Source organism: Clinocottus analis, unplaced genomic scaffold, assembly GCF_023055335.1.
Source record: "Clinocottus analis isolate CAN_PGR_092001 unplaced genomic scaffold, fCliAna1.0.p SCAF_40, whole genome shotgun sequence".
NCBI classification, from domain to species: Eukaryota; Metazoa; Chordata; class Actinopteri; order Perciformes; family Cottidae; genus Clinocottus; species Clinocottus analis.
In genome coordinates, this window is record NW_027176154.1 from 300,978 (window position 1) to 310,709 (window position 9,732).

Here is a 9,732-nt window from a genome sequence, read left to right on the forward strand (position 1 = left end):
ATTAAACACATTTAAATGTATGGAGAAGAACACGTTATGTCCTCCTCTGTGGAAACATGACGTTAACTATTCAGAGCGTGTGGTTTTTGAAAAAGAGAAATTTTCGTGATGAATTAAAAATGAAAATGACTTCACGGTGCATAGATTTGCGGATATTGCTTTCCGTTATCTTTCGGCCGCAGCCTGTTAATCTGTGTTTTTGGGGCGATTCAGCAGGAGAAAAGCCAATCCAGCCGTCTGTTAAAAAGTGTCACGTGACCGCGCATCGATACGCAGGACGGCCTGGACGCCGTCCATGGACACAGCTGTACATCTGCACTCGCTGTAAAGAGTTATTACGCAGGGTTCACGAGTGAGACGCGGCTTGTTTACTTTCAACGACGACGCCAGAGAGTCGATCAAGTCTTCAGACGATTATCAGATCCAAAGAAATGCCACATGTCACGAGTCCCTTCAAATGTCCCAGATTCAGGTCCTCAGAGCCGGCTGCACACATTCAGACGCTCGCAGGCAAATGTTTGTGAGCCGGAACAAACACACACACACAGACACACACAAACACACACAAACACACACAGCCAGCCAGGTGAGGTGTGGTGTTTGCGGCGGCCCGACAGCAGCGCGGCGCTTTATTACAGCAGAGCAGTTTTATCAAACCCAACAAACAGAAAACACCTGGTGTGTGATGAGAAGCTGCAGAGAGAGAGAGAGAGAGAGAGAGAGAGAGAGAGAGAGAGAGAGAGAGAGAGAGAGAGAGAGGTGCAGAGCTGCTTCGGGTCTCTCTCTCTCTCTCTCTCTCTCTCTCTCTCTCTCTCTCTCTCTCTCTCGTTAAATGCATGAAGTTTCTTCATAAAATAAACGTCCATATCTTCTTGTCAGTATTTTCACATTTTCCTGGTTCGGTTGAGGCAAACTGTTCCTTTAAGTTCCGTAAAAAGATCGTTGTTTACAAAATAAAACAACTTGTGAGTCGAGCGCACAACCAGAGTGACAGGGCCCCCTCGCGCAGCTCCTCCCGTAGGCCCACTGGCTTTTTATTCGTATGTCTGAACCAACAATTGAACATTCTGCAGTCCAGTTCGTACAGTTGAAACAACACACACAGGAAGCCGCCGCCCGCCGGCCCGACTCCCTCCTGAACGTCAGCCCCACTCCTGGTTTCCATGGAGACTGGACCGATCGGGTGATTAGCCGCGTCAATTAACCTCTGACCAATCACAGAGAGCCGAGCGGCGACAGCAGCCGACTGCGGTCTGCAGATACGATCGCACGCTAACTAACAACGCGGGGCTTCTGGGTAATTTGCATGAGCAAATAGTCCTCTACATTCCTGCACTTTGTTGTTGTGCGCTCTTTAAAATCTTTTAGTGTGATCCAGCTGGAACATCAACACAAATATTAATCAGGTTTTTAGTTTTTGTATTTCGGGCCTAATGTTTTTATGTTTTTTTCAGTTTTTCATCTAAGTGCGAGTATATTTTTTTAGATTTCCACATATGACCGTGTTCAAGTAGTCGTATGAACCCCAAATTAGTTCTTTTTTTTTAAATTTATTTGTGAAAAAATATATATATATTTTCAAAAAAATATACATATTTTCAAAAAATATATAACTCACTGGAGCATGCTGGGTCTTTAAATTTGCATAATGCTAAACTGTACTTTTAACCATAAGGTAAGCTAACGTTAGCACTCATTCGATAGTTGCCTAGCAACAATATTTCAAACCTTTAAAAAAACGCGGTGATTGGGAGTCGACCCCGTGAAAGTCTGACTGCTCTGCAGCGAGAGAAAGATGTATGAATGTTGTGTTAAAGTGTGTTTAACATTCATGCCGCTGCTGATTGGCCCCTCCCTCCATCAGTCACGTCTGCTGACCAATCAGAGAAAAGCAAAGGGGTATAAGGGCGGGGCTCTGTATGATTGACAGGTCGAGAGGCGGATGTGTGAAGTTCTAATGATCTGTAACAAGCGAATGAGGCAGGTCGTCAGTGGAGACAGAGATCGTTACTCCTCAAGGATCAGTGTGTGTGTGTGTGTGTGTGTGTGTGTGTGTGTGTGTGTGTGTGTACTGAGTGTGCCGAGGTCAAAGGTCAGAAGGAGCAAAAGTTGTATTATTAATCACAGCTCTAAACCGCCTTTCACGCGAAGGATTCTACACACACACACACACACACACACACACACACACACACACTTCATGAAGAGCAGGATCTACCCACGGTGAATCATTAAAAATGTGTGTGTGTCTGTGCGTGTGTGTGTCGTGGTTTTTACAGTATGAGTCATTCAGAGCTCCAGAATAGAAAGAGGATGATGCCTTCTACTGTGTGTGTGTGTGTGTGTGTGCGTGTGTCTATGTGTGTGTGTGTGTGTGTGTGTGTGTGTGTGTGTGTGTGTGTGTGTGTGTGTCTATGTGTGTGTGTGTGTGTGTGTGTGTGTGTGTGTGTGTGTGTGTGTGTGTGTCTATGTGTGTGTGTGTGTGTGTGTGTGTGTGTGTGTGTGTGTGTGTGTGTGTGATCAGAATGAGTTAATCAGATTGATGGGTGCCTTGGCAGCAGCTCAGATTTAATAAACCAAAGACAGACAGACACACACAGACAGACACACACACAGACAGACAGACAGACAGACAGACAGACAGACAAACACACACACACACACATACACACACACAGACAAGCCAGTCGCCAGAACATACTCCTGGTACGTTTCTAAACTTTTATGAAATGAAAATAAAACTTCAAACATACATTTCATGTCTTCAGCGTCACCACGTGACACGCAACACAATTGATAAAAGTAAATTGATAATGTAACAACGCAGCACAACTTCACAACACAACAATGTTACGCAAAGCAACAACGTAGCGCAGCAACACTACGCAACAATGTTACATAACAACGCAACATGCCAACTAACGTTGCCATAATTTATTCTGGATTAATTTCTTTTGGGTCGACTGTTTGATGAAACTGAACTTTCCTTCTCACTCACTTTTCTGACAGAGAGCTTTGTTCTTCCTTCTCACAGTTGTTGAGGGATCCTGGAGGAAGTTACGTGATAAGTCTGGAAACTCCTCCCGAACAGGCCAAGCTTTGCTTTATTCTACATTTTTGTTGCACATTCCGATTCTTTAGGCCCTAACCTGAGTATCTCATCTTCGCCTGCTGGAGAGTCGTCTTCACAGGAAGTTTTGATAAAGCGACGTCATTTTCAGGAACGAGAGACCCACAAAATCACGTTTGCATTGTGCACGTTGCGAACGGAGACAAGAGCACGTTGCAGGAAGCGCTCGTGCAACAAGTTCTGGGCTTTTGTATACATAGGTACTCCACAATGTTACGGTACATAGGTACTCCACGATGTTACGGTACATAGGTACTCTAAGATGTTACGGTACATAGGTACTCTACCATGTTACGGTACATAGGTACTCTGAGATGTTACGGTACATAGGTACTCTACCATGTTACGGTACATAGGTACTCCACGATGTTACGGTACATAGGTACTCCACCATGTTACGGTACATAGGTACTCTAAGATGTTACGGTACATAGGTATTCTACGATGTTACGGTACATAGGTACTCCACGATGTTACGGTACATAGGTACTCCACGATGTTACGGTACATAGGTACTCCACCATGTTACGGTACATAGGTACTCCACCATGTTACGGTACATAGGTACTCCACCATGTTACGGTACATAGGTACTCTAAGATGTTACGGTACATAGGTACTCTACGATGTTACGGTACATAGGTACTCCACCATGTTACGGTACATAGGTACTCTAAGATGTTACGGTACATAGGTACTCTAAGATGTTACGGTACATAGGTACTCTACGATGTTACGGTACATAGGTACTCTACGATGTTACGGTACATAGGTACTCTACGATGTTACGGTACATAGGTACTCTACGATGTTACGGTACATAGGTACTCCACCATGTTACGGTACATAGGTACTCTACCATGTTACGGTACATAGGTATTCTACCATGTTACGGTACATAGGTACTCTACCATGTTACGGTACATAGGTACTCCTTGATGTTACGGTACATAGGTACTCTACCATGTTACGGTACATAGGTACTCCTTGATGTTACGGTACATAGGTACTCTACCATGTTACGGTACATAGGTACTCTAAGATGTTACGGTACATAGGTACTCTACCATGTTACGGTACATAGGTACTCTTGCTGTGGCACGGGAAAAATATACATATATAAATTCCCAACCCAGAAAAAGACACCCTGTTTTTTTAATCTCGAACCTTCTTCTTCTTCTTCTTCTTCTTCTTCTTCTTCTTCTTCTTTGGTTTCATAGGATTCCGCTCCTCACTGCAGATATTGACTTTAACGCCTTTTTTTTTCAATCACCTGAGGTTTGAAACCCTAAACCAGCATGAGGAGTATTTTCATATATTATATTCCAGGTGGATGTTTTAAATTCACAGTACACCTGAGAGAGCATGCAGTACAACACACAGGACCGTGTAGTGACGGATACTTCCCCGAGTACACAAAGCAATACTTTATACTGTGTACTACTGATGGTGTGGTAAATATTGTTTCAGGAAATATTGTAGTTTTTCTATTTTGTTTAGTTTTGTTGTTGTCATTTGTTGTCATTATTGTCATTCACATTTATTTCAGTTTACTTACAACATGAACTACAGTGTTAATAAAGTACAATGTTAATGAACTTTAGTGTTAACAAACTATAGTGTTAATAAAGTAGTGTTAATGAACTTTAGTGTTAACAAACTATAGTGTTAATAAAGTACAGTGTTAATTAACTTTAGTGTTAACGAACTATAGTGTTAATGAACTACAATGTTAATAAAGTACAATGTTAATAAACTAGTGTTATTAAATGACAGTGTTAATAAACTGCAGTGTTAATACACTATAGTGTTAATAAAGTACAATGTTAATAAACTACAGTCTTAATGAACTATATTTTAAATGAAGTACAGTGTTAATAAACTACAGTGCCAATAAACTACAGTGTTAATAAAGTACAGTGTGAATGAAGCGCAATCTTAATAAAGTACAGTGTTAATAAAGTAGTGTTAATTAACTACAATATTAATAAACTACAATGTTAATAAACTACAATATTAATAAACGACAGTGTTAATAAACTACAATGTTAATAAACTACAGTGTTAATTCACCTGCAGCACAACTCAACCTTCTCTTGTAAAAGATCCAAGCGAATTAATTAAACACTTGAAGGGTTTTTATGATTATCATGTATATCCCCCAGACGCTGGTCATAAATGCTCCATGCATATAATAAATGTTCCAGCAGAGGACATAAACTTCATAAAAAGGCGCCGCTGCAGACTCACTAATGAGCTCCGCGGCCACAGTGGAGCTCTGCAGCGGCGCGATGGAGCCCCGCAGCCCGCAGCAGCAGCACAGCGCGGGGCTCCTATAGAACCACGCAGAACCCTACAGAACCACGCGGCACCCCGCGGACACACACACTACCGGACATTACGAGAGTATGATGGAGCAGACGGAGTTCTATACGTGACTGTGATCACGAAGCATGAGCATAAACATAATCAAAAGGTGCCATAAGGTCACGACAGAGCGAGCAGCTCACTGGAGGAATGTCGGGTTATGAATATTAAGCATGACACAAAGACAGCGCCACATGCATCAAGAGACAACATATATATAACAATGTGTGTGTGTAAATGTGATCTGAGTGTAACAATGATATAGTTATTATCATAAAGCAGCGCGTGTCCCCCCGTGTGGCGCGTGCAGACACACACTATCATATATATGGATATTATAATATCACAGCAGGCTGTCAACACACATCTGAGCTCTGAGACAACAGAAGCATATGACTGACACGCTGGATGAATATTATAATAACGTGACAGAGGTGACCGGAGCCGCGAATGCGCATTCAAAAAAATGAAAAAGGCGCAATATACACAGCGTGAGACGCAAGAAGAGCATTACTGTTATTGTTATTAATATTAATATTACGTGGGACGTTAGAGAAGGAAAGAAAAAGGAAGAAAAAAACGTACTGGAATGGCGAAGATGGAGACTCCTCTCTATCTCTGTCTCTTCTTCCTCCTCTCCTCTTCCTCTCTGGTCGGAAAGTCTGCAGCCTCCGTCTCTCTCTCTCTCTCTCTCTCTCTCTCTCTCTCTCTCTCTCTCTCTCTCTCTCTCTCTCTCTCTCTCTCTTTTGTCGCCGTGCCTTCACTGGATGGAGGAGGAGGAGGAGGGAGGAGGAAGAGGAGGAGGGGGGAGACCCAGACAGACAGGGAGAGGAGGATGATGATGGTGGCGATGATGAAGATGGTGGAGGGAGAATCAGACACTGCAGCAGCAGAAGAGGAGAAACACGGCGGGTGTAGCTCTCTCTCTCTCTCTCTCTCTCTCTCTCTCTCTCTCTCTCTCTCTCTCTCTCTCTCTCGTTCCTTCCTCCTCTTCCTTTTTCCTCTTTTTTCTTTATTTCTCATGGACGCGCACGCAAATTCCGGCGACGCGCCCGATGGAGAGCCAGCGGCGGCGCGCATGCAGACTCTCTGAGGATGGCAATGCAATCCCTACCTCTCTCTACCACCTCTCTCTCTCTCTCTCTCTCTCTCTCTCTCTCTCTCTCTCTCTCTCTCTCTCTGAATTAATTCCAATTGTGTGCGTGTGTGTGTGTGTGTGTGTGTGTGTGTGTGTGTGTGTATGTGTGTGTGTGTGTGTGGCGGCCCTGCAGTCAGTCTCTTGGTGTTTTGATTTTCCACCCTGCCGACCAGATCTCACACACACACACACACACACACACACACACACACACACACACACACACACACACACACACACAAAAGTCTCTATAGGCGTTGAAGTGCATCAGTGTGTAATTTCCTTTGTTCGTCTCTGTGTAACAAAGCAGTCAGACTCTAATTTAGACTGTAACTTTATTATTATCATTACTTGTGTTAGGAGGCCCATTACCACGTTTTCATTTTCTAAAGCTTAATATATCATTAATAACGCTATTAATTAAAGAAGCGTACAATTTGTGGGATTGTCAATTTGCTTTATCTGTTTGTTTGTTTAGCTCTTTACTTTAATAAAACCCTCAGACTGAGAGACCAGCGACTGCGTCTGCACCAAACTCCATTAAGAAAATAATAGATTTAAGAAATGACAGTTTTGGGGCAGTGTCCTTTTTTCTCTCCACAATCTCTCTCTGCAGCACGGTGAGGTGGTCACTTAGCTCACAGATGAGAACACGACACACTTTAGCTTCTGTTTCAGTCTGTGAAGCAGAGAAACGCCCCAAAACTCACAGTTTCATGGTCATGTGACGAAGCCGTGAAGCAGGAATTATAGACTCAGAATCCAGAGAAGTCAGCTGACGTTGTTACAGAGCCTGTTGTGAAGCCGAGCGACTCCTCTGGTTGTATAGAAGTCTATGCTTCATGTGTTAAAGCTGCATTCTCTCTCCTGACCACCAGGGGGCGACTCCTCTGGTTGTATAGAAGTCTATATAAGTGACTATAAGTGGTTGTGTAAACATTGTAAACATGAGTTTATGTCTCAATCTCTAGTTTCTAGTCTTCTTCTATACAGCCTGATGTTCATTTAGTACATTATGGTCTGTTAGAGTCAAACAGACCATAAAGCAGGGGACGCTTTAGGGGCGGGGCTACAAGGTGATTGACAGGTCGACACCAGAGACTTTTACAGCCTCTCTATGTCACTCAGTCCATATATGGTCACTTCCTGTTTGTCGGTTACAAAACGTTGCTCCCTCACCTTCAACCACCTGGTTGTCATTGTAACCATGACAACAAAGGTAATTATAACCCACACAATAAACCTTGTGAAAACATTTTTTTTGTGCCTCAACCTGATGTAACCCAGAGCCGTAATGATGTCAGATATTAATATTATTATATGTAATATATCTGTTCTCCACATGCAGTCGACCTGGATGGCAATGAAAAAAAGATGATGCAGGATTTTATTTTATTTAAGTATTAATTTTACTTTTTTAAATATATATATTTTGATTTTTTAAGTTTTCATTGTTATTTTTTTTTCAATCAATATTTAAATATATGTATATGTATATATATATGTATATATATATATATATATATATATATATATATATATATATATATATAATGAAATTAATGAAATAAAAATGGAATTATATATATATATATATATTTATATATATATATAAATATATTTTTTATATATATATATATAATTTCATTTTTATTTCATTCATTTTATCTATTTTGAATTTATTTTTATTTATTTTATTTTGTGACAAATATATATTTTATATTTCTGACACATTGAGGAATGTTTGCAGCGAGGCTTTCAGGGTCAAAGGGGTCAAACGTTTGCGCCATCGAAGACAAGTTCCCTCTCCTGAAAGTTCATGATATGAAGTAAAACCATGAGCTCTGCGTGTGAAAGCTGATGTTTGACTTATTAGTTTATTATAAAGATCCATAGCGGAACATTTTCCTTCCATCTTTTGATCTCTTCTTTATTCATTGCCTTTCTTCATCCTCACGTCCTGTCCTCCGCCTTCCTCTTGCCCTTCACCTCGTCCTCTTCCTCTTTTCATCCTCACCCTCCTTCTTCCACACCTCTCTGCCATCTCTTCTTCTTCTCCTTCTTCTCCTTCTTCTCTCCTCCGTCTCTCTGACGGCAGACCGGAGTGAACTGAGGACACGGAGACAGCGAGAGAGCGAGAGGTAGAGCGAGCTTGGTTTGAATGGGCTGACCTAGATAGACTCACCCTTCAATAAAACATAGAGCTTGAGAAAAGACACAGGTCCCTCTCTCTCTCTCTCTCTCTCTCTCTCTCTCTCTCTCTCTCTCTCTCTCAAATCCATCTTTTAGTCAGTTTGAGCGACAGGCAAAAACATAATTAGTTTGACTCGATATCCGATATAAAAGTCGTGGATATAAAATGAATTTTCACATCTTCTGATCAGAAACATAATTTCCATTCCCCCCCCCCCCCCCCCCCCTTTAGTTTTATTGTACGAAAATGCGAAAATGCACCTGGGTTTGAAGACTTCTGATTTTGGCGCCCCCTGGTGCTGGAAGTGAACATTTGTCCCGAGTACAAACAGGAGCGGTTCTATCTCACTGAAGTTATGTTTATTCAGGTTATCTGTGTTTGTTGAAGGTAGAAATACATTAAAACCATAATTGTATCGTTAGCCTCACAAGAATATCCAAATTATTTGAACAAGAAAATCTAAGTTGGCAGAACTCAAAATACAATTACAGCAACACAACATTGTTTTGATTTGTAACAAAGTCATTTGGACTCACTGAAACAAGAACTGTACATTTATTCAACACGTATCTGTGTTTGTTGGAGGTAGAAGTACACGGCACTGAAACAAGAATGTTTCTGTTCGCCTCTCAGGAATTTCATAACGAGGGGAACAAGAAAATTTAAGTTTGCGGAACTTTTGTCTGGACTTGAAAATCTTAAATATGTCAACGACTGTCATCAAAAGTTGAGAAAACTTTAAAAAATGAAATTTTGCTAAAAGTTTTTTTTACAGCGTGGAGAGCCTCCCAGCTGCCGCGCCGCTATGCTGCGAGTGTTAGCTTCAAGCTGCACGGAAAGTTACAAAACTCTGAGGATTCAAAACGAACGTTCCCGTCGTTCTCCTCCACAGAGGAACGCTGC

General features: G+C 41.6%; 1 protein-coding gene across 1 annotated transcript in view; it reads right to left on the reverse strand.

Moving 5' to 3' along the window:
• LOC137801317 (myelin transcription factor 1-like protein) overlaps positions 1-6,440 on the reverse strand; it is a 39,055-nt gene extending 32,615 nt beyond the window's left edge. The window contains exon 1 of the mRNA XM_068598705.1: positions 6,083-6,440. The gene's annotated coding sequence lies outside the window, so the exon portion shown is untranslated. The remainder of the gene's footprint in view (positions 1-6,082) is intronic.
• Between the last annotated feature and the right edge of the window lie 3,292 nt (positions 6,441-9,732).